At 49.8% G+C, this 24119-nt stretch overlaps 1 protein-coding gene across 2 annotated transcripts in view; it reads left to right on the top strand.

The window, feature by feature from the left end:
- Positions 1–542: 542 nt before the first annotated feature.
- The window catches only part of TMEM229B (transmembrane protein 229B), a 38814-nt gene continuing 15237 nt past the window's right edge, over positions 543–24119 (top strand). The window contains exon 1 of one of the 2 annotated variants that reach the window (XM_027111565.1): positions 543–842. The gene's annotated coding sequence lies outside the window, so the exon portion shown is untranslated. Of the gene's footprint in view, positions 843–1035; positions 1201–24119 lie in introns of those variants that run through there. The other variant, XM_027111564.1, reaches the window with a different exon arrangement.

Below are 24119 nucleotides of genomic sequence, written 5' to 3'. Positions count from 1 at the left end.
TCTGGGCTGCAGAGCCCAGGGCCAAACCCAGGCTTGGTGTAGGGATTGGGGTTGCATTGCCTTCCTACTCCCAGCGCAGCCTTTCTGCAGGACCCAGGACCCGCCTGAGGGGCCTGTCTCAAGGCAGGGCCCTCTGCCACTGATTTCCCACAGTTCCACATACCAAAATCTCCAGGTTTTCTAGATGACATCCATTATTATTCCACCTTCCAATAGAAGAATCGAGATTGACTTCAGAAGGAAAATCTTATGTTTAATCTTTGTGGTATAAACCAAACTGTGGGCCTTGGACGTTCAGGCTCTGCCTTAGGTAGATTCCGTAACTTCCACAGGGCTCAGTTCTTCCATCTTGAAATGGGGATAATAAAACTCATCTTGCAGGCCCGTTTCAATGAATGGACGGCACGGAACATTATGCTGGCATATAGTGGGTCTGCAATACCATGTTGACCGTGGCCCTCAGGTAGCTGGGACCTACAGGATACCCACAGTGGACATTGTACACGCAGTCCACACAACTCCTACAAGCTGGGAGCTGAGGGGTCCCGGCTGGTCCTCTCCTCGGGGCTCCTGCAGACACCTCAAACGCAGGCGCGGTGGCAGAAGCTGGGAGGGCCGAAGAGCTCTGCACTGCAGCCACCTGCGCCGCGGCCCGGACCGAGGGCGCGCTTCCAGGCGCCCGGGGCGCCGCCGACTCACGGCGGCGCGAGGCGGTGCGGTCGGCCGGGCAGCGGACCCGGCGGGGGAGCGGGGGAGCGGGCGAGCAAGGAGTTAAGCGGCGCCGGAGGCAGAGTGCTTGTCAGACGCGAGCATGTGCAGTTTGCACCGCATCCGTACTATGGGTGAGTGCCGCCGCCGCCGCCGCCGCCGCCGCCGGCTCCGTTCTGCCCGGGCAGCGGCGACAACAGCCCCCCGACCTCCGCACCGCCGCGGCGGCGGCCGACACACAATGCGGGACTAGGCGCCGCGCGGGAGGACCGGCGGCGTGGGGGAGGCAGGGCCGGCAACTCGGCGCGGGGGGAGCCCGAGCGCCGGGCTTGGGGGCGGGGAGCAGGCGGCGCAGGAGAGCGCCCCGAGCACCGGCGCGGGAGGAGGAGCGGGAGCGAGCAGGGGAGACAGCGCTCCCGGCCGCACCTGCGCCCGGCAGGCGGCCGGCCCTGCCCTGCCCCTGCTCGCGGCCCCGGCCCCGGCCCCGCACCGGTAGGTGCCCCCGATGCCCGCAGAGAGGCCTCTCCGCCGCCGGGAGAGGTGGCCGCGCGGGGCGGGCAGCGCCGAGTGCGGGGGGGCGCGGGCGATGGTGCGGTGATGGGGAAGACCAGGCGACCGGGCTGGGGGCGCTGCCGGATCCCGCTTCCTCTTTGCTTTCGGTTTCGAAGCGGTGCCCCGGCTCGAGAGCGAGCCGCTAATTAGATGGTGCGCCCAGGCTTGGATTCCCTGAGGGGGATGGGCGCACAGGGGGGCGTGTTGGGGAAGGGGGTGCACGCTGGCAACTTTCACCGCCTGAAACAAAGGGGGCTTGGGGAGATGCGAGGGGAAGGGGTCAGCCGGGGATCTCCGGCAGCGGAAGGTTGACATCCCCTCTTCCTCCGGGCGGAGAGCATCCCCTAGGCCGCCTCAGGGGAGCGGAGGGGGCGTCAGGCTGGGTGGAAGCTAGAGAGGCTTGGGAGTGGGAACCACGGACCCTCCTGAGTTTGAGGCTGAGGACTTTTCTGAAGGGGAGGGAACCGTGCCAAGATGAACCCTCTCTCCAGGGTGCATAGAAAAACTAGGTGATGGTGGACTGCACACCTAGGCGTCCTCCCCTTCCCAGCCCCCTGGCTGCCAGCTCTCCATCTGCCCACCCTGATCTCCGGTCCTCTGTGGGAGATGCGGGGCTGGGATGGGGACCATTACAGCAAGGGGAAGGCGATATTGGCCTCTTTCCCAGGTGTCTTCCTTTCCCTCTTCCTGTGCCCAGTCAGAAACTGATCCCCTTCCCTTCCTGCCCTGGACTATGTCTCCCTCTTTCTCCACAGTTTCCTTGGGGGGTATGTTTGTTTGTTTGCCTCAGGTACAGAGCTTAGGGTGGCAGGTTGTTCTGACGCCACTTCGAGCCCTCCCAGGAGGAAAAGAGCAGGACCCTGGGGAGCTGTGCCAGCATAACCTTGGGGGCTCAGCTCACCAATTCTCCTGCGTTCTCAGCACCCAGTAGCAAAGGAGCTGTTATTCTGGCCTTCAGACTTGGGTCATCAGGGGGCCTGGGTTTTTCTCTTTGCTGTAACCAGGAAGAGGGGTCAAGGGGAGGGCTGAAGAGCCTTCCCGGGGCAGGGATGGGGGATACAGTGTCTTTCTCTCTAGAAAACAAATGGGCCAGTTTCCAGGTCCCCAGTCCCCGACCTTGTGTCTCCAAGAACAAGGTGCCTCCAGCTCTGATCTGGCTTGCATGTGACCACCGGCTTCCATCCTGTGGCAGGACTGCCCATTGCCTTTCTTCCTCTTAGAAAAGACAGCCCTCTGAGAGTCGGATTTTCCCCCTGGTTGCAAGGCAGTGCTACATCTGCTTGCCTGTGGAGACAGAAGGCACTGAATTGTGTGTGTGTGGGGGGGTTTGAACTGCTGGGTGACTCTCCTGTCTGCTCCTGTGACTGAACTAATGCTGTGAGTGGTTGGGCCAGAGGTGGGCCTCCCAGGACACCCTAGAGGAATGGAGGGGTGGGCTGAGATGAGGCTTGGCCTTTCTCCCCTAGGCTTTATATTTGGGGACAGAGTTGAGTAACTGGGGAGACAGTAGAGAGTGGGCCAACTTATTTATCTCATCCTTGGAGGGAAATTACAAGCTGATTTAGTGTTGACTTTGGTCACTTAAAGGTACAGGAGGGAGGGAGCAGTAAAGGATAGCAGGAAAAAATGAAGTCCCCTGAGCTATAGCTCTATATGGCCCTGGACCTTGTGGCTGAAGTCAGATGCAGGTGCTAGACTGGAGAGCACCACCCACCCCACTTCTAGGGCCCTTTCCCCTCTAAATGGGCAGGGTTGATTATGGCTCAGTTCCCCTTTGGGTTAATCCCCAAGCTATTCTGAGCTGAGGATAATGGTATAGAGGCCTGACCTCCCCACCTCCAGTGGTGAGAGAGGGGCTTTTCCATGGACTGTTACTCAAATGTACTGACCATAGATGGGAAAATGATACTCCCTCCGACTCCCCCTTTTAAAGTGATGAGGCATGAGTTTTTACATTTATAAAGTGACTTAAGTGCCCTGGGTTCTTGAATGAAAGATGTTAAATGAGTTAGGGAGCCTTATACTGTGTTTAATTTCACTTGTATCAGATTCACATACTGTTTCTAAAGGGAAAGGTGTCATTTTGCAGGAAAGGGCTACATTACAGCATTTGTGATAGGGAAAGCTCAGTGTTGGTTTTAAAAGTGTAAGTTTTTAATCAGAAAGGCGCTTGCGGGCAGCAAGTGCTTTTCTGTCTGCCTCTGCTCTCTGGATACCTTCAGGTTACTTCCTAGTAGGGTTTTTTCTGGTAGATGGTGTCCAGCCTGGATGTCGGTGACAGTCACCCTCCAAGCTCTCAGAAGGGTCTCTGATGATGTTGGGGACGCTGATGTTATAAATTGAGACCTGGGTAAGGGCAGTAAAGTGAAGCCGCTTGACCTTAGCAGCAGCCGTATCAGATCTGGCTGTCCTTGAGGGAAGGGAAATCTAACCCTGGCACAGCCTGACTGTTTTCAAATTTGTATCTCTTTACTTTCCTCCGCATTCCTCCCCGACCCCCAATTTACAGACAAGGTGGTTTGGGTTATTTTTTTATTTTTACTTTTTGTTCCAGAAACATTCCTTTTAAGGTGTGGATAATTTCTGACTTGTCAAACTCTCAGCTCCCTTTGTGGCAACACCTGGCTAAGGAGGGAATGTCGGAAGGGATACTGATGCTCTGAGCAAGAAGAAACTCAGCCTTACTGACCAGGTGTTCTGCTTCCTCCACCACCACCTCTCAGAAGTCAGAGGCTTTGTATTTGAAAAGTAAAGTCTAAGCTGATTTCTGGGGAAGGGCTGGGAGGTGGTACTTTTGACCATTGCTTCCATGGAGGGAAACTGAGTCACACTAAGAGTTAGCGCACTGGCTGTGGTGTGTGTGAATGTCTGTGTTGGGGAAGTTTTCCTTTCCTGGGATTTAAGAATGTTTACCGTTAAGTACCGGAGGAGATCCACTGGTTACACTTTTCCATCATGAGATAAAGATGCACTGATAGAATTTAGGTACCTATGTGTTTGATTTCAAATGTACATTTGCCTCAGACTTTGAGCTGTGGGATGTGTCATGCTGCTGTGATTCAAGGAAAAGGAAGGGATTTTCACCCCTGCAACTCACAGCCATAGATAGAACTGAGGCTGAATAAGGAATCTATCCCATTCTCTGTCCCATTCCCAGATGAAAAAGAGAAGCTGCTCCCTTCCCTTTGCTCACATCCATCCTGCAGGTGTGAACTCCCACTCTGCTTCGCCCTAAGGCTATCCTCAATGTTCATTTTAACATCAGTTCCTTTATGTATAGATCTGGTGGGGTCGAGGTCACAGAGTGAGTGCCATTGGCCCCCTGGTCCCTTAGAGGATGGTTCTGAAAGGTAACTTTCCACCCTCCCCGGATGTTGGTGCTTCTGCCTTTGGGGTCGGTCACCATCAAGTCTGGCAACTCGAGGAGTAACCAAAGTCATTGCCAATTCCTGTTTCTGAACATCCAGCTCCCCATTGTTCTTTACTCTGCTTGCTCCCCAACAGGGAGTTTGATACCCTTTGAGGGCTCTTGGCTCTCAGTGTGGCTGGTATTATAGAGGGACAGCATCCTTGGAATTAGGGCAGACAGTCTACATGGGCAGGACTTGGGTCCTCAGATTGCTCCTTTTTGCTGCTCACTCTGGAAGCATGGCAGTTAAAACAAAGTAAGACTTGCATTGTTAAATCCTAACTTACCATAGGGAGATCTAATAAATCGGGGGCGTAATTGGAGAGGGCTCTTTCTGCCATTCCTTTCCACGTCAGAAGCCCTGCATTCAGGACACACTGGATTAGCCATTTCTGACTGCTTTCGTAGTTGGACTTGAATGACGAAGGCCTTCTAGCTGGTTCATTCATTTGTTGTTTCCTTTCAATTTTTTTTTTTTTTTTTTTTTTGCGGTACGCGGGCCTCTCACTGCTGTGGCCTCTCCCATTGCGGAGCACAGGCTCCGGACGCGTAGGCTCAGCGGCCATGGCTCACGGGCCCAGCCGCTCCGCGGCATGTGGGATCTTCCCGGACCAGGGCACGAACCCGTGTCCCCTGCATCAGCAGGCGGACTCTCAGCCACTGCGCCACCAGGGAAGCCCACCTTTCAGTTTTTAAGAGGCACTCCTGTCACGTGAGTTTCTGGAATGGTCCGTTTTCATCAGAAAGGTCACTTACCCTGAGTTTTCCTAAGGCCTTGACACCAGCCCCGAGCTAGGGATGCCAGCCAAGAAGGAGATTAAAGGGCCACAAAGAGAGGATTCTTTTCTGGAGTTCTGGAGTTCTTTGGAGCAACGTTGGGGACCACTGCCAGCCCCCATCTTCTTTTCCATAGCTATCCTTGGCCAGACTCCATTTAGTCTTCAGTCCCTAGGACCCACACCCCGCCTCATTCCCGATCAAAAAAGCCTTTCTAAAGCCAGGAATAAGGCAGCCAGGTCGGTGGTCTTACTTTCATCTACCTTCTGAAAGCAAATATGGACGAGAAATATTGTCACCAGTGGGAAACAGAAGCAACGGCTCCAGACTTTCATTTTGTAATTGTGTTTTTGCCTGCCACAAACAAGGAGATGACCTTCCTATGCTGATCTGTAGATGCCTTAAAGCTTTCATATAGCCTGCCCAGTTTCCAGCACATGGCGAGTACCTATTACATCATCAGCTGTGGTACTTGGATATGATCAGAGACCCAGATTTCTAGGCTGTTGGGCAATGCTGTTGTTTGTGCAGGAGCTGATGGTTGGCGAAGGCTTCCGGAATTAGGAAATCCGGGATCCCTCCCTGACTCACTCGTGTGACCTTGGACAGCCCATGTCAGCCCTCTGGGATTTAATTCCACACAGGGAACTTCAGCTGGCTTCAGTGAACATAGCAATAATAATGACGACAGCCACTGTTTATTGAATACTTACTATATGCCAGGCATTGGGCTAAGCACTCGATAAAGAATAAAGTCACTGCCCATGTCACACAGCTAGCAAGAGTCCAAATTGGGATTTAAACTGAGATCTGTCTGATGCTACTGTGTTCAGTAGCCTTGGATAGCATGGTGGAACAAACGCTGGGGAGGAAGTAAAGTGGAGGTGGTGTTAGTTAAAGTATAGGAAGGAGAGCTGGTGTGGATTAAACACAGCTACTTAAAAGGAGATGAAAATTGAGATTCTTCTTTGAAAAACAATATCCTGACGAATGTTTGGGAAGAGAGGGGTCGGTACCCTGCACTGGGGAAGCAGACCAGATGGCCTGGGATTTGCTGTAAGAGGACCAGACTTCTGCTTGGCATAGGGATATGTCTCATAAACCCCATTTCATCTGGATGCCAGATTTTTCTCTTGCTTGATAGGCTGTCTGGGCAGCATTTTGCCTTCTGTCACCCTCCTTCCACTAGTCATAGTAGTTCGTCTTAGCAGATTCTTGACTCCAGGCCTCGTCCTCCAACCTAGTTTCTGGGCCTTCCTTCCCCTGCCCGTCATTATGGTCCAGCTGTGGAGACCCTGATTATGACTCCTGGTCCCAGGTATACTCTGCAAAGTACGGTAAGCATTGGACCATCCTGTTCTTCTGAGGAAGTACTTGTGGCCGCTGATTACTCCATTCAAAGGTGACCGGCCAGTTCATCGGGATGGTCCTCAACTCTTTTATCCTTGTTTGTTCTAGGCAGGTTAACTCTGGGGCTTTCCTACCACTGTGACGTGTTTGTGGAAGAGGAATGAAGATTGAGGTGGTGGCCTGCGGGAGGGGAGCTGACCTCCTTTGAGAGTTACCATGACGGTGTATAATGGAGCGTTGTGCTGGGGTCTGGGGACTTTGTTTGGTTCTTGTCTCAGCTCATGTGACATGAGTTCGTTTCCTTGTCTGTAGAATGAGAATGTTGGAAAAGATATTCTCTAACACCTCCTGCAGCCATCATGCTTGGGTCATCTAGTAGAATCTGGATAATTTGGTTTTTTCTCAAACGATAACTCAGCTGGTCTGGAGTTGGAGGAAGTCACAGCTGGGAGAGCAGAGGTGGGGTTGAAGGAGAAAGAAGCCAAATTGGAAGTGAGGGGACTAAGATACAGTTGGAGCAAGTCCCTTCTTGGGAAGGGGGACTAGGTTGGATCATTCCTCGTTTGTTTAAAGGGGGCAGCCGAGAGGTGGCGTCTGTTCACCCTTATACACGCCATCTCCTAAATGATGAGATACACCCCTTGTATCTTGTCTTAAAACTTCAACTTTACCCCGCCCCCGTCCTTCCGCTTTCCCCAAGTGAAGGCAGCAGGGAAGTTGTGCCTGGTGTATGTCTTAGAGTCTGCACTTACATGTGGCTGATGCCAGGGCCTGGTTCAGTCCAGGATCCTCCAGGGCTCCGGGACCAGAGGACTTTGACTGATGCCTTCCGACTGACTCAGAGTCAATGAGAACGTATCTCCCCCTGCTGCCCTAGCTCCACTTAAAAGAGCAAGATCATACTATGAGCTCAGCCTAGGAACTCGTGAAATTGGGCCGCCTTGATTTCCCTTTGCGCAAGCCATTTGTCCAAGGATTCTGTTCTCCATCGGTACGTCTTCTGTTTTAATTTCATCGTATTCAAGGTTGGGGAGCAAATGAGTTCCCATTGAACCCACCAAACCCATCTTTTCTGTCCCTACCTGCCTTGCTTTATTCCTGAGTTCCTTATTGCCCTATAGCAGTGATTTCTAATGGTGGTTACCATACCACTGGGAATATTGAGAGATGATTTTAGTTGGTAAAGGGACAAACATTTCATTTTAATAGCTATGTTTCTAATGAATGTAAAGAAACATGACTCATTGGGATGACTTAACTCACTAACACGACCTAATTGTGTCTCCTGCTGGACCTTTATGTTGATTTAGTGGGATTAATTGTTTCCCTGCCGTGGGAGGAAAACTCAATCAGGCCCCATAACTTTCTGGGTCATTCTTAGGCGGTAGGAGGTCCTGTGGTCACTTTAAGTCACAAACGGTCTCAATTCAGTACTTAATACATCCAGTCCTTTGTCACTGGCCTGAGAGGGACAGGAAAGGGCTTACTTGGCCAGCACTGTTGTCTGCCAGCTCCCAGCTTCCTGGGCTTGGCAGGTACTTAATGCTGAGTCTCTTCTTGTGGCCACGTTCATGGGTTTCTCAGACACTCTTCCCCCACATTTGCTGGGACCATTTACTCCTGGTTGTCTTGAAAAGAGCAAATTATCCACTATTCTAGATCACTGTTCTCTCCTCAGCCCCTAAAATCCGCGATTCACCTCCAGCCTCTTCCGGCTAAGGTCCTTCTGTCTGTCCGAGTGGCCCTCCTGGACAAGACCTGCTCTGATCTCTTGCCAGCCCTCACTTGCTTGTGGCCCACTTTAGCCCAAGGAGACAATCACACATCCTCTGGCGCAGTGAACCTGGGAATGCAGGCCCATCCCCCAGCTCAGCCGGCTCCCTTGGCTCCGCCCACAGCAGATGGCCAGCTTTTGTCTCACACCTTGTGTGTCTCAGGTATAGTCAGAGGCCAGTCCACCCTGTCCTTTCAGTTGCAAGGTCAGATATCAGATTTCCTGGGTGGTTCTTTTGGAGGCCCTCTTACCAGCTTGGGAGCGTCCTACCTGTTGTATTCACTGCCTTAGTTAACACTTTTGATGGACCCTCTTGTTATATATCATCAAAACCACAGCTGTCACAAGAAGCCCAGGATTTCATGGATATTATAGCTTAGGATAAGGCTACAGTACATATATAACTACAAATTTAACTTAAATTAACAACAACCAACATTTATTGAATACTTAAAATGAATGCCAGGTACTGTTTTCAGGATAGTAAACACTCTTTCATGTAACTCTTACAAGGGAGGTACTTCTTTATTTCTGTTTTACAAATGAGTAAACTGAGGCAAAGAGAGATTAAGCAGCTTGTCCAAGGTCACACAGTTGGCATCAGAGCCCGGATTCAGATGGAAAGAATCTGACCCCAGAGTGGGCTCATTTAAATAGCCATGCTCTGCCTCTTCCTAGAGGGTTGTGGGCAGCCATAAATCATGAAGGCAGAACTCAAATGATTGGGAAATGCGGCCTTAGGACGTAATTGTAAGTTCTTCACTCTGGCATTTAAGCTCTCTATGCATTGCCTTTACCTGCTTTTCTAACTGCTCGTTCTGTGCCCTTCACCAGAGCCTAACCCACATGCCCAACTCACCCGCCCGCCCCGCCCCATACCTCATGATTTCCCTGCCAGGAGGTCCCTCCCCTGCTTTGCTGCCTCCCCAAATTACAGTCCTTGTAGAAGTCGGAACCCATCTTTGCTGCAAAGGTGTGTTTGACCAAAACCACTTCCGCTGGGATCTTTTTCAACTCTTTTCATTTCCTCACTAAACTGGCCATTATTATGTGCTTTTGTGCAGAGAGCAGTGAAGAGCAGTTTTAGCACACCTGAGTCTGATCTCTCTGTGCCACTCACTTCCTGTTTCTAACTCGTGCAAGGCCTTCGCCCTCTCTGAACTTCGGTTTCATCATTTTTAAAGGGTGGGTGTGGATTAGCCCTTTTCAGATTCCAATATTCAATGATTTGTGGTCACCTTCCAGTCTCCTCTAACCTTTCAGCTCTTGAGGGCTGGACCCGTGTCTAGCATGTCTCAGTACAGCCCAGGACTCTGTACAGGCTTTTACACACACACAGTATTTAACAATGTCAGTTGGTTGGTTGGCTGGTGGGAAATGCTTTAAGTTTGCTCTGGGCTTGACCGACTTTTAGAAATCGCCTTCCTCTGGGTGATCACTGCTGAGGACCGTTGCAGCTCTCTTTTCTGTACAAGCTTATAACAAAAGTTTTGGGTCCAATCTGCCGCCTTTTTTCTTTAAGAGACGTAATGTAATGCTATTCAGGCCCACACTTTTTTATCTGCAGTTTCAAAATTCAAAACATTCTAAAACCAAAAGGCTTTTCTTTAACTCGTGTGATGACAAATCCTGACCTGGACGAACATGAGGCCACCGGCAGTCTCTTTACTAGGCAGGGTGTGAATATTCATAGATCTGGCTGCAGAAATGTGCATGTGTTTGGGGGTGCTGCCCCCAGACCCTGCTGTGGGGATTATGTAATCTACTGGATGTGCTCTACATTACCTTTAAAAAAAAATCTAAACAATTCTGAATGCCAAGGGTTTGGGACCAGAGATTGTGGTTCTCTGCGGTATTTCTTCAGAGATGCTATTGGCAGTAAGTGGTGGATAGGTCCTTGGGATGCGGGACTGTGCTAACATCACAGACCCTCACGTGACCTCGCCTCCTTGGCCTTGCTCTAATCTTGGCCCTGGTTCCAGTATGATAGCCCACGCCTTGGTTTTCCAATCTGTTTTTTTAAAATATTGCATTATGATATAATTTATCTTGATTAGTAAGTCTTCTTGGCACCTCCTTAAGTTTTGTGCTGAGGCAAGTGTGACTTCTCCCTCACCCTAGTCCCAGCCCTGCTTGACTCCCAAACCAAGAAGGCTTCCCTGCTGCTGCTGTGGCATCTCAGGGATGAACTGACGTGTCCTCAGGGTGGGAGTGACTGCTGGGTGCATGTACGTCACTTTAATCCTGGGATTGGGGGTGGGGGGAAGGGCCCTGTTGGCCCCCTGGCTGAGTCAGCTCTGCAGAGGGACTTGTAAACTCGTTCCTAGATGCATGTCCTGCATCTGGGTGTTTCTTCAGAGCCCAAGTGAGCCAGGTTCCTCTACTTCCTTCTGGGAAGGGATGCAGTAACTCATTTGAGAGTCAATCTGCTGGTTAATCCCTACGGCTGCTTCAACCTGACATTTTAAAATTAAAAACAGAAAAAAAAAGATACACACACACACACACACATACAAGTGTTCCTGGAAGAACATGAGAACAACAGAAGAATGTACAGTGGTGGAATCTAAAGTGTTCTATTGTGTTTTCTTCATTTTTTTTTGATGAGGAAACCAAGAGGAGAGGTAATAGAGTTGTGAGGGTTAGTGGAAGAGCCAGGCTCAGAAAGCCCTGTTTCCAGGTCTCCCATTAGCATCCAAGCCAGCAGGCTGTGCTGTTCCTTTTTTCCCAGTCCCCAGGTGTCCTCAGATGGGGAGGACACATGAATCAGTTAGCTATCCCATCTTGATTGAAGGACACTTTTTTTTAACCTTTCATCCCTATTTGGCAGTGACGGGCATGCCTGTGGGAATTTAGGCCACCTTTCCCCTCCCATTAAATAACCAGCCCCTCTCAGATTCGGAGCCCTAAGTATTTCTGGCCTGCCTTTTTAACCTATTACATACTGTTTACTCATCTTCTCATGCATTAAGAAGATATTCCCCAGACCAAGCCTGGCACCTAGTTCTCTGACTTCTTCTAAACACATCCAGATATTCAAGCATTTGTCATTTCCCTGGGCCCTGCAGATGACGTGTGGTCTTCTACCTATTGTCATTACGTGCTGGAAAATGCTGAGGTATAGTATAATTTAAATTAATCGTGGAGATGAAATTTCCCAAAGGTCCCCAACTGAATAGTTGTCTTAAGCCCCATGGGTTGACCACGTCGTGTACCCATCGTTCAGGAACTTCGTGTCCATATCTGTGAAAGACCATTGAATTTACTCTGTGGGATTGATCGTGTGAAGCCACCCTGATTCTACTCACCCCTCCATTGCCCTCAGCACTGCAGTTTCCCTTGCATCCCACAATCTGGGATGGTGCCCCTTTTTATTAGAACAATTATTTGTAATGCCTCCTAATTACCCCGAATAAAATTCATAGATAATATGACATACCTGTATACGTAAATTAAAAAAAAGTCCATATGCCTAAACTGTATTAAGAGAAATAAAGGAAAAGTTAATTATAATACAATATCACATATTCCAGTATGTAATTGTTTAGGCACGACAACAGAAAACAGAAGGAAGGAGTCAGATGCTTGAACCTGTACATAGAATCACTGAGAATGTAACAGCTACAAATACCCACAAGATACAGGTGTGTTGTGTGGGTGACTCAAATACCAGGAGAGGTGACGCTGAGGCTTTTTCCCAGCTGGTGGACCACTCTTGGTAAAGTTCCACACAGTACAGTATCCCCTCGACTTGCACTCCGGTGGCATTCCTGGACAAGTCAGTGTATGTTAAAACCATGCAAAAATCCTCTGTTTATTTCAGAAAGGGAGTTTTGTTCTAGATGCCGATAATTATGAATGGGCTTTTCACCTCTGCGAATGCCTAGTGGAATGTTCTAAAGTTATGTGTGTGTGGGGGTTCTTTTGTGGGTTGTTGTGGGAACTGCAGGGCGTCTGGCATTCCAGGTCCCCACTAATAAGTACCTGTGGTACTCCCCACCCACCATGGTGCTGACGGAAGGCCCTTACCCCTGCCATCCCAGGGGTGGCCCCATTGAGAACAACTGGTCTGGAAGAAGGACCAGGACCAGGAACTGGGAGATCTGTGTTCTGGGTCTGGGCCACAGCACCTTAGTACTTGTATGACCTTAACTCTGGCTACCTGAGTCTCCTCTCTGTAAAGGGATTATTATTATTATTTTATTTTATTTTATTATTATTATTTTTTTGCGGTACGCGGGCCTCTCACTGTTGTGGCCTCTCCCATTGTGGAGCACAGGCTCCGGACGCGCAGGCTCAGTGGCCATGGCTCACGGGCCCAGCCGCTCCGCGGCATGTGGGATCCTCCCGGACCAGGGCACAAACCCGTGTCCCCTGCATCGGCAGGCAGACTCTCAACCACTGCGCCACCAGGGAAGCCGCTGTAAAGGGATTATAATGACACACGTGTCCTTGGCCTTTGGGATTGTGGCTTGCTGTGCTCTCCCCATGACCTCAGGACAGCCCAGAGCATCTATATGTGCCCCACAACGTATGTCCCAGCCACAAGCTCTCCATCGCTGTGTGTGTTTTTTATTTTTTTCTTGGCCTTGAAACATCCTTAGGTCTCTCTTATCTGGGAAAGAAGGAAGGAGAAAGGGAGAAGGGATGCCTCCCCCTGCCCCCATCTCTACATCTCCAGCAGATTTTCTCTCTCCTTTCCTTCACAAGTAAATTTCTCAGAAGAGTCATCTGTCCACACTGTCTCAGTCACCTCCCTCTGCAGTCACACCTCCTTCTTAAATGGTCCCCAGGGACCTCTTTCTGCTAAACCTCCTCAGTCCCTGTCTGGCTTGCCTCTGCCGTTGACTGTGACCCCTGACACTCTCCTGCCCCCGCTTCCCTGGCGGGGCCCCTTCCTGGTGTCCTCCTCCCTCCCTGGCCTTTCCACAGGCCCCTTCACAGTACCTCCTCCTCTGCCAGCCCCAGATGTCACCCCTTGCACCTTCTCCCCAGAGGGTCCTCCTCTCTGCTGCTCCATCCAGCGGGGTTCCCAGACCTGCCTCCAGCCTAGAGTCCTGTGGGCATCTCACACTTAGAGCATCTGAAATGCAGTTCATTGTGGGTCACCTCCGATGCACATCTTTGCCGGCATCCTCTTCTCTCAGGGAATGAGCCCGCTATTGCCCAAGTCAGAAGTATGGATGCCATTCTCTCTCTGTCTCTCCCCCTCTCTCTCCCCCACTCCCTCTCTCTCTCTCCCTCTCCTCCCCCACCCACAATAAATCTCTCCTGTCAGTCCTGCTTTCTTTTTTTTTTTTTTTTTGCGATACGCGGGCCTCTCACTGTTGTGGCCTCTCCCGTTGCGGAGCACAGGCTCTGGACGCGCAGGTTCAGCAGCCATGGCTCACCGGCCCAGCCGCTCCGCGGCATGTGGGATCTTCCCGGACCGGGGCACGGACCCGTGTCCCCTGCATCGGCAGGCGGACCCTCAACCACTGCGCCACCAGGGAAGCCCAGTCCTACTTTCTTAATAGCTCCGGAGTCTTCGCTAATTTGAGGGGGCTGCTTGACCCTGTTGGCATTTAGGGTTGCGACCTCTACTTACTGTTTGGCTGGATTAAGATCTTCAGAGGCTCTCAGCACTGACAGGCTTAGGGTCCCCTAGGTAATTAAAAATAAGTTAATATAATTCTAAATTATAATATAAAATCATGTACTTAGAAACAACAACATTTATTTGTGCGCTGAAGCCACAGTAGCTTCTTTCTGATTCTCACTCATTTTCTCTTCTTTAGAATAACTTCCTCTGGTGTCCCGTCGTGGCTGGTGCCCTCAGTGTGTGGCTAGTGGGCCAATCCAGGATCACTTAGAATGTCAGCCACCTGTGGCCCGAGCTTGGCCCTTGGCCTCTTGGGTCTTTGCGTGTACCTGGTGGCATGACATAGATCCTGGGTAATTGTTTAAGGAACGTGTGAAGGAATGCATGAATAATGAGATAAACTTGAAGTAGGTTCATTTAAGTAAAAGGCACTGTCGGAATGGAGGCTATTATTTGTAGGCTTCTGCTATTTGACGCTACAGTAGAATTTCCACTGTCGTGCTTCAGCTTTCATACTCCAACCCACTTAGCATTGAGTAGTCTGTACATAAAAGATGCATATAAGGATTTCTGAATTAATAAATAAATGAAGTTGTGCAATGAGATGGTTTGCTCGATTCCCTTTCCTGCAGTGAGGCTGCTTAAAGAGACTCCATCAGCTGCCTCTTGTTTAAAGAGGTACATTATTTAAAGTGGCTACCCCTCCTCATAGTACCTGGGGAGGGAGGCTGTGCTTGTGTGTGGGGAGGGGAGGGGAGGGCAGGGGGTTTACTCTGGAGTTAGGTGGTGGTGATGGTGGTGGGGTGTGGGAAACAGAGCATCTACCCTAGAAAGCCTGCATGAGATCTCAGAAGGGATGAACGTGGTCTAAAGGCCTAAAGTCAGACAGAATGAATAGGACTAACCACACATTTGCGGGGGGGGGGGGGGTAATGAAATACCATGAAACACCTAGAAGGCTGTGGCTTAAAAAATATAACCTGACTTGTTAGTATGGGCTTGTGGACAAAACAGGTGTCAGAACATCTCCAGAAAATATTAACTACATATAAGAATAGATCCAAAAGGTTAACCAGTTCTGTCCTGTGGTACTGATAGGGCGGCCTCCTGGAAGATTGCTGATCTTGGGTAGAGGAAGGAGTAAATAGGTGGAGAAGTAAGAAAAGGGGAGGGCCCCATTGGAGAGGAAATGTGTCTGTGAGGGACATTGTGACAGGGCTGGAATTTGGGGGCTGGTGTAGACACGTGAGGACAAATGTCCTCCCTGGATTCACCCTCCATGTCTGCTCCACCCCACCCCACCCTGTCTAATGGAAGGGACCCCTTTGTTGTTGTTTTTTTCTCCAAACTTTTTGTTTTAAGTCCTTATTGAATTTGTTACAATATTACTTCTGTTTTATGTTTTGTTTTTTTGGCCACGAGGCATGTGAGATCTTAGCTCCCCAACCAGGGATCAAACCACACCCACTGCATTGGAAGACAAAAAGTCCCAACCACTGGACCGCCAGGGAAGTCCCTCTCCAAACTTTTTATTTGGAAGTAATTTCGAACTTACAGAAAAGTTGCCAGAATAGTACAGAACACGCATATACTCTTTATCCAGATCCAGTATTTTTTAACATTTTGCCTCATTTGCTTTATCATTTATGTTTTCTCTCTCTCCCTCTTTCACCCTCTTTTTCCTGAACCTTTTTTTTTTTTTAATTTATTTATTTTTGACTGCGTTGGGTCTTCGTTGCTGCGCATGGGCTTTCTCTAGTTGCGGCGAGTGGGGGCTACTCTTCGTTGTGGAGCGCAGGCTTCTCATTGAGGTGGCTTCTCTTGTTGTGGAGCACGGGCTCTAGGCATGTGGGCTCAGTAGTTGTGGCACTCAGGCTCAGTAGTGTGGCTCTCGGACTCTAGAGCGCAGGCTCAGTAGTTATGGCTCTTGGGCTTAGCTGCTCCATGGCATGTGGGATCTTCCCGGACCAGGGCTCGAACCCATGTCCCCTGCATTGGCAGGTGGATTCTCAACCACTGCACCACCAGGGAGGTCCTTTCCTGAACCTTTTTAGAGTAAGTTGCCTACATCATGGCCCTTTCTCTCTGGATATTTCAGTGTGGATTACTAAGAATAAGGATATTGTTTCACAGAACCTTCAGTAAATTGAACTTTGATATGATACTTTTATCTAATCTGCTGGTTATCTTACAGTTTTGTTGATTGACTTAATAACGTCCTTTACAGCATTTATTTCCTCTCCAGTCCAGGATCCAGCACTGCATTTAGTTGTTATGTCTCTTTAGTCTTTTCATCCAGAACAGTTCCTCAGCCTTTCTTTGTCTTTCATGACATTGACATTTTTAAGAATATAGCCGCCTCCTCCTCCCCCTTTAAAAAAAATAGAATGTTCTTCCTTTTGGATTTCTCTGCTGTTGCCTCACATTTAGACTGAGTTATACCCTCCTGGCTAGCATACACATGAGTGATGTTGTATCTTTTTCATTGTATTACATCCAGAGGCACCGGATGTCCATTCGCCCCTTACGTGTGATGTTAAGTTGAATCACTTCGTCAAGGTGTCCGATCTCTTCACTGTGCATTTACTGATTTTTCCTCGCTACTAATAAGCAATCTGTGGGGAGACAACCTAAGACCATATAAATGTCTTACTCCTTATCCACATTTTGCCCCGAGATTTACCAGTCATCCACCCTGGGTTTGCAGGTATTTCTGGATCCCAGGCAAGGCATGGGAGGTCAAGTTATCTGCGACCAGGTGACCCACTTTCGAGGGCATCACCCACATGGGAGGACCTTGCTGTGCTGTGCCCAGCCCTGCTGAGAAACCACATTTCCACAATAGTTTTCCTCTTTCTACTCCCACCAGGATCGGAAGCTAATTCATCGTTCATTCAACTGACACATAAGAATGTTCTTACGAAAGCTTCTCAGCTTTATTTGGGCACATTGGGGTATGGGACAAAAGCTAGTTCCCTCTCGGTGTCTTTAAGGAGCCTACCATTGAGTTGGGGAGACAAGACTTGGTCACTGAAAGGTAAAGGACATGTAAGTTGTCAGTACTGTGACCCCACAGGACAGCTCAGTGAGAGCTGTCCTATGACCCTGGAGAATTAAGTGCCCTTAGGAGTTTGGGGGAGGAGGGATCAGAGTGGGTTAGGTACGATGAAGGGACATTTCATTAACAAGGGTAATCTTTGGGCCTTAAAGGACAGGCAAATCTGGGTAAATAGCGATAGATAAGGGCATTCCAGGAGGGGAACAGTGTGCACAGAGACCCGGAGACAGGAGCATGGATGGAGAAATTGGGGGACGGCAAGTTATGTACCAGTCTGGATGGGGCCAAGGGTTGGTGTAGGGGACAGGATCTACCCCCTTACTGAGCACCTACCTCGCACCAGGCATTTTAAAAAATAACTTTCCCGATTCTGAAAGTAACACATGTTTGATATAGGAAGTTTAGAAAAATAGTTTTTCTATATAAAGAAACATTTTAATGAAGTCGCTCTATTCTTTCATCCAGAGATAAGTGGTTAACCATGGTGTATTTCCGTCATTTCTGAGATCTTCATCATTCTTCTGGCAACAGCTTCGTTTGGGTTCATAGACTCAGTAGCCCCTCTTATCCCTCAGAGGATATTAATCATACTTTGGAAAACATTTCGTTCTGGTGACTTTATTGATTTTGTTTTCCAGCTGGAACTTCTGTTCTCTAATTCGGTGCTTCTTTGGTTGCTTTGGTTTTTGTCAAATGTTTGCTAAGTCTTGGTTGTGTTTCTTCTCCCTTTGTATTTTCAGGTTTTTTAGTCACCTCTGTGTGAAACCTGATTCCGCGCTCTAGAGCCAGCTGCCCCTGGTTGTGGACAGGAGGGTGGGATGTGCCTGCTGGGGATGCAGGAGCCGTCTACGTGTCCCCTTGCCTCCCTACCCTAACGTCCCGGCAGGAGCCTGGGTGGAGAGGTGGGGCAGGAGCCCGCTTGCCTGGCTCCTCCAAATCCTGTGACCAACCACTCAGGGCGTCTCCTGGGCCCCTAATCTCTCCAAACTTGGACCCTGCAGAGCCACTCCTCTGACTGAGTGTAGAATCCTCAGCCGCACTGCTGGGGTTCAAATCCTAGCCCTGGCACTTACTAGCACTATGACCTTGGGAAAGCTGTGTAACTCTGGGTCTTATCTGTAAAGCAGGGAAAATAATAGTCTGTATTTCAAAGGATTTTTGTGAAGGTTAGATGAGATAATATGTGCTTAGAACAGCGTCTGGCACATATATGTCCTGTATGAGTGTCATTATTATTATTATTCCATGATTTTATTTTGGGGGTTGTGGTTTCTGTATCTGTTTATTCTCATTTGCTTCCATCTTCAGGGAGCCCATATAATTCCCTCACTTTCTGGTGCTGTAATGGATTTATTCTTCTTAGAAAATGTCTTTTCTGTCATTTTCTAGGACTTGGGGGATTTAGGCATTTGCCCCTGGCCTGCCATCTTGATATAGTCATACATTTCCTTCAAGTTCTTTCTCTGTGAGCCTGTATGAGTGTGTTATTGTTATCTGTAATACATACATGAAGGCGTCCGTTTCCATCTGTGTCCACTCACCCAGGAGCCTGGCCCAGGGCAGGACTCGCCACCTGGTCTAGGTTCCCGGATGCTGACTCTGTCCTGTGCAGGCCTGGGAGGTGATGAGTTCTCTTCTCGGCCTTCCTCAGGCTGGTCTGAGGCGTCCTAGTGAATGTAATGGGTCCTCTGCTTCCTTTGTCAAAAGGAATGTTAATTATTTTCAGCAGTCTAATTACGTGCCTAATGAGAGCCTGACTGAGATAACATTCCCTTTAATTACTCTTGCCTAAGTGCTGTTTGGAGCCATATTTGAGAGTGTTGCAAGGCTCGGTACTTCCACAGTAGATGAAGCTGTCTGGCGAGAGGCTGAGTGAGGGGCCAGGGTTGCTGGGCTTAAGGCCCACGGTGGAGGGGCCTGCTGCAGTCAGTGCCCAGCCCGGTGTATGCTGGCCTTTCCTCTGGGCCATTACTTAAAGAAAAGGGACAGTCAGATTGGGTCATGTATGGAGCAAACAGCACCCATCACGGCGCCCCCAGAACAACTCATTTCTCGGTCTTCCCCCCCAACCCACCTGCCCTTCAAGCTCCTCTTGGCCAGGCCCCTCGCTCTTGGAGGACCTGCCCCCGTGCCTTTCCCTCCATTCAACACTTGGATTTTGAGTCCCTACCGTATGTCAAATTTTATCCAGGACATGAGGATGCAAAGGTAAGGAACTCGTGGTCCAGATGGCTTTCTAAAACAAAAAATTTGATCATGCCCTTCTCCTCTTTGGCCAGGAGAAATGCTACATGTCTGACCCCTGCCCCCTTCCAGGGTTTATCTTCTGTACTTCCTTTGGTGGCCTTCCTTTTGTTCTGATGTGGTGTCTTTCAATAACCGGGACTTCATGGGTAGACCCTTGGAAGGCAGCTCTCCCAAGCCCCTGGGTGGGCTTGAGTAGGCTGGAAGGGACAGCTTACATGAGGTTGTCTGCCCTGAGAAAAAAGGGCAGCTCTAGGTGGCCCACTGCCATAGGTAAATTAAGTCCCCTAATTCCTGTCTGCACATCTGCACCTCCCATGAATGGTGTAGCAGGGGGAAAGTGCTGATGAAACCCTTGGCCCTCCCATTTTCTAGCTGTCATTTAACCTCTGAGCTTCCCTTGCCTCCTGTCAATCAGAGTTAATGCCTGCTTCATGGGCTCATGGAGGGGACTCATGAGATGACCTGTGTGACACCTGCCTGGCACATAGAGGGTACTCAATAAATGGTTTGGAGTTTTTTAAATAGTGCAAGCAGCACCCCCTACACTGAGTTATAGCCAGAGACTCAGAGGCTGGCCTCATTTTACCCATGGCCAGAGCCCTCTCCTGGCCTCTTGGATAAAAGTCACTCTTCAGACAGTAGACAGTGACTTTCTTGGAACAAGGGTTCATCCTCCCCCATCTCACAATGGCAGCCTTGGTTAACTAGGCTTGAGGGAGAGGATGAGGGCAGTGGTGTCTGTTCAGAAAAGAAAGAGGATTTCCAAGAGCAAGGAAGCTCAGCTCAGCTCAGCTTTAGGTCTGCGTGTTTGGCAGCCTTCTCGTCACCCTTGGTAAGTTCTAGAGCAATGTCCAGTGGAACTTTCTGTGATGATGGAAATGTTCTACATCTGCACTGTCCAATATGGTAGACATTTGCCACATGTAGCTATTGAGCACTTTAAATGTGGCTAGTGAGACGAAGGAACTGACTTTTTTTATCTTATTCATTTTTAAAGTTAAATTTGAAAGAGTCCCATGTAGCTAGTGGCTCTCAAACTGGGTAGTGCAGTTCTGCAGTTTTCAGAAAAATATCTCTCTGTGCACTTCTTGATCTTGGCTTGGGCCTCATCTCTAGGCTACTAGTTTTCTCATGTCCTGTTTTCAGAAGTCAAGGTGTGCTAGTTGCTGGCAAGGACCAGGTAAGTCAAGGGGAACTGACAAAATCAGTGACCAGGAGGGTGATTTGGAGCCCCCAGAGCTATAGCCATCCCGCTGAGATTCACCCACCATGCCAGGCATCCGACTTTCTTATTTGAGATTCTGCCCCTTACTGTCTGCAAAGGGCAGAGCCACTGGTTTTCACAGCAGCAGAGATGGGTAGGTGGTGCTCAGATACGTGACTCTCGTGCCAGCTAGGTGTGTTCCAGGTGAGGAGAAACCATCTGTGCTAGTTAGAATTTTCTTGATTGTAAGTGACAGAAAATCCAACAAACTACCTGGAGTAAAAAGGAATATTTACCTTCTTGTTAAGGTGAAACAGCCAGGCTAGAGAGGACCTGGTGAAGTTACTTAAATTCTTTTGATCAGAAACAGATGGAAATTCCAGGCCATGAGTTAAAGGATTTCACCTTCCCTTCATGTGTTAATAAAATTGCCAAGCAACAGCTGATGAGGAATTCACGGTTTCCAGCCCCTGCCTGCAAGAAGAGTCTTCAGTTGACTAGCTACATTTATTTGGCAGTTGGGCACTTTGCCCTGACCTAGTTGGCCCTGTAGGGATCACCAGATGACCCTTGCGATAAGGGGCAGAGAATGTCTGACCCCTAATTACACAAACTTTAGCTTCTCTGGCCTGGCTGTTTCTCAAACTTGTTTAGCTTGTTTCACTTACTGTTCCCCCTGCCTGGAATGCTTTTCCCAAAGCTCTTTGCTAAGCTTCTTTGTGTCTTTCTGATGTAGGCCCTGATGCTGGATCCTTAGAGAAGTTTAAGACTCGCCCTCCTGCATCTAATTTCTTTCTGTCCCCTTCCAGGCCTTTGCCCTCCTTCGTGGCCTGATACCAGACATTACAGTATGTGCTGGCTGGCTTACTTATGGTCTGTCTCCCCACAGAACTGTGAGCACCAAGGGGGCAGGAACCTTGTCTTGTTCACACGGGGTACAGTGCCTGGCCTTCACCAGGTAGTCAATCTTTGCTGGAATACAACCCCTCGTATAAACAAACCAGCCTCCACAGGACTTCTGGGACCGGGTCCCCTGGCTGTTTAGAAATCTCTGGGGGTGGCTTGGCTGTAGCAAGCTGTGAAAAGTAGGGCATTGGGAGTCGCGCTGTTGAGATGCTCCAGATTTGTCCTCCGAAAGACCAACTGGGCTTCTTTCTGCCTCCACCGGGGAGGCAATGAAGGGGCAGGTGCGGTGGATTCACCTGTGGGACACCCGAAGGATGTGGGCCGTCATAGGGAGAAAGCAGATAAATTCCCGGTCACTTTGCGGGTGAGGCTGTGAGTCCGCTGCCTGTTCCTGTCCAGCTGACAGAAGGAGCCTTGCTGGTCTCACGTGATGAGGATTCCAGGGCCCCTCAGCTGCCGCCTGATGGGATCTGCACAGGGGATTATTGATGAAGGGGAGGTGAGGCAGCTCTTTACAGTAACACATGCCTTGCTCTGGGATGGCAGCCAGGAAGCTAATTAGAGAGCCCAGCAGCTGTCCAGCCTTTCAGGCAGTGAGCAGCAGCTACACAGTGCCAGGGGGTGCGATGGGAGGGAAAGGAAAGGAGCACAGGGCCAGAGGCCACCCTCTAAGGCGTAGGGGGTGGGTGGTCGGGGTTGGTTCCAGGGGGGGACATTGGGAGGGGTGTGTCAGGTGGAGTGGGCTGCATGGGGAGGAGGAAGGAAGAAGAGGAGGTTGTCAGGACAGGGTAGCCTACAGGTGAGACAGAAGAGAGGGTGATGAGATGTCCAGCAGGCAGGGTAACCCAGATTCCAAGCCCAGAGTGAGGGGCATGGAATGGAAGGACATGGCCAAGTGGACGGGATGGGGGGGTCCATCCCCTATCTACACCCTTTCTTCCGCATGCCAGCCAGGCCCCAGGGCCTGGGTCTCCTTGCTCCCAAGGGGGAGCTGACCAGATACAGCCTTTCCCCTGGTCGGGGGGTGGGGGTTGGCATTCCAATTGCATCTGTAGCTGAGCACGGTCACTCCTTGGTTTGGGAAGTTGCCAATCCACTTGTGTTCAGGGCTGGTCTTACTACAGGACAAGTAAACGCAGTTGTTCTGGGTCAAAAGGGAGGAACTGGGGAGGATTTGAAAAACCAGAGGGCTCCCCAGTGGGTCTCTGGGGCATCTTCTCTTTACTCTATGGGCACCTGGGTGGGGTGATTTGGGGAAGAGGAGAATAGGAGAGAAAAAGGGATAGTGTTTGCCTGCCACTTCCTGGCTTCACTCTTAGGTTCCAGGCCATGGAGAAGGGTGGTGGATGGGGGTAGATTTGATTTTGAGGTTCCGGTCAGAGAAGCAGAGATGCAATCCTGCAAGCCCAGCTTACCTTAAATAGTTATAGGGGAGGAGAGAGAATGATGCAGAGGGAATTTCCTGCCAGCAGCTGCTGGTTAAACCTCTTTGGGAAATGAATCCTACATATATGGAAACTGGACGCTTCTTTGGAGAGTGCCAGCACATTGTAGAAATAACAGAATAGGCACTGTTATTCTCTGACCTGAGCCTGAGTTTGGCTCCTTGCCCATATGAAAGCCTGCGGTGTCTCCCGGGATGCCTTGGACGCTCTGTTCCTGCCCCATCCCTCCTCATGTGACATGTCTTCTGTACTGTCCAGACCCAAGGCACTCACCCCATCTATCCTCACCTCTCAGCCTGGGTGATGGCTCTTGGAGGTGGGAGAAAGGATAGCGAGGACCCTCCTTTCTTCCCTGGTCTCCGGAGACAGCCCTGCCCATTGTAAACCAACATTTATGGTGCTTTGTGGGAGAGAACCCTTCCATGATGGTGGCCTAAAAATTAGAGAACACCAGACATCATTATGTTTGGTTAATAACACTGGATGTTGCAATCACCCAGTAATTTAGTTGGATCCTTGTCTACCTTGCTTGTCCCTCCATCCAACAGAAGTTTCATGGTCTCAAGGAATTCATCATGTGGAGGGGGAAACAGACACATAATCATTTTAAGATGGGGCAATATGTTTCAATAGGAGGCTGTTCAGAGTCCTGTGGGAACATCAGTGATGGAATACCTGGGGGGCTGTGGGAGGATGGCATCACAAAGGAATGAAGAGGGGGCAGGGTCTCAAAGGAGGAGTGGGTATGGTGGGCTGCAGAGGAGGGCAGTTAGAGAGGGCTTGAAATTGCACGGTAGTCTTTGCCCCTTCAAGCTTCTGGGGCATCGGGACATGTTGAAGGAGAAGCTGGACGGACTTGGCTGTACGTTTACAAATAAGCTGCTTACAGGATGGACTAAGTAGATTACACCGAATGAAGGATGAGTGCATGCAGATGTGTGCCTTGAGAATGAGATTGGGATGGAAAGCACTTTGAAGGTATGCTATACGGCAAGAGGGGCGACTCTGGAGCCCGAGGACCAGGGTTTGAATCAAATGTATGGATTTAGCCTAATCTCTTAATATCCTGAGGCTCAGTGTTTTCATCTTTAAAATGCAGCAGGGCTGG

The sequence above is a fragment of the Aethalodelphis obliquidens genome, unplaced genomic scaffold (genome assembly GCF_003676395.1).
Source record: "Aethalodelphis obliquidens isolate GAN/ISIS:26980383/991018 unplaced genomic scaffold, ASM367639v1 scaffold10, whole genome shotgun sequence".
NCBI classification, from domain to species: domain Eukaryota; kingdom Metazoa; phylum Chordata; class Mammalia; order Artiodactyla; family Delphinidae; genus Aethalodelphis; species Aethalodelphis obliquidens.
Note: the sequence above shows the minus strand (reverse complement) of the source record. Positions and strands in the feature narration are given on the sequence as shown.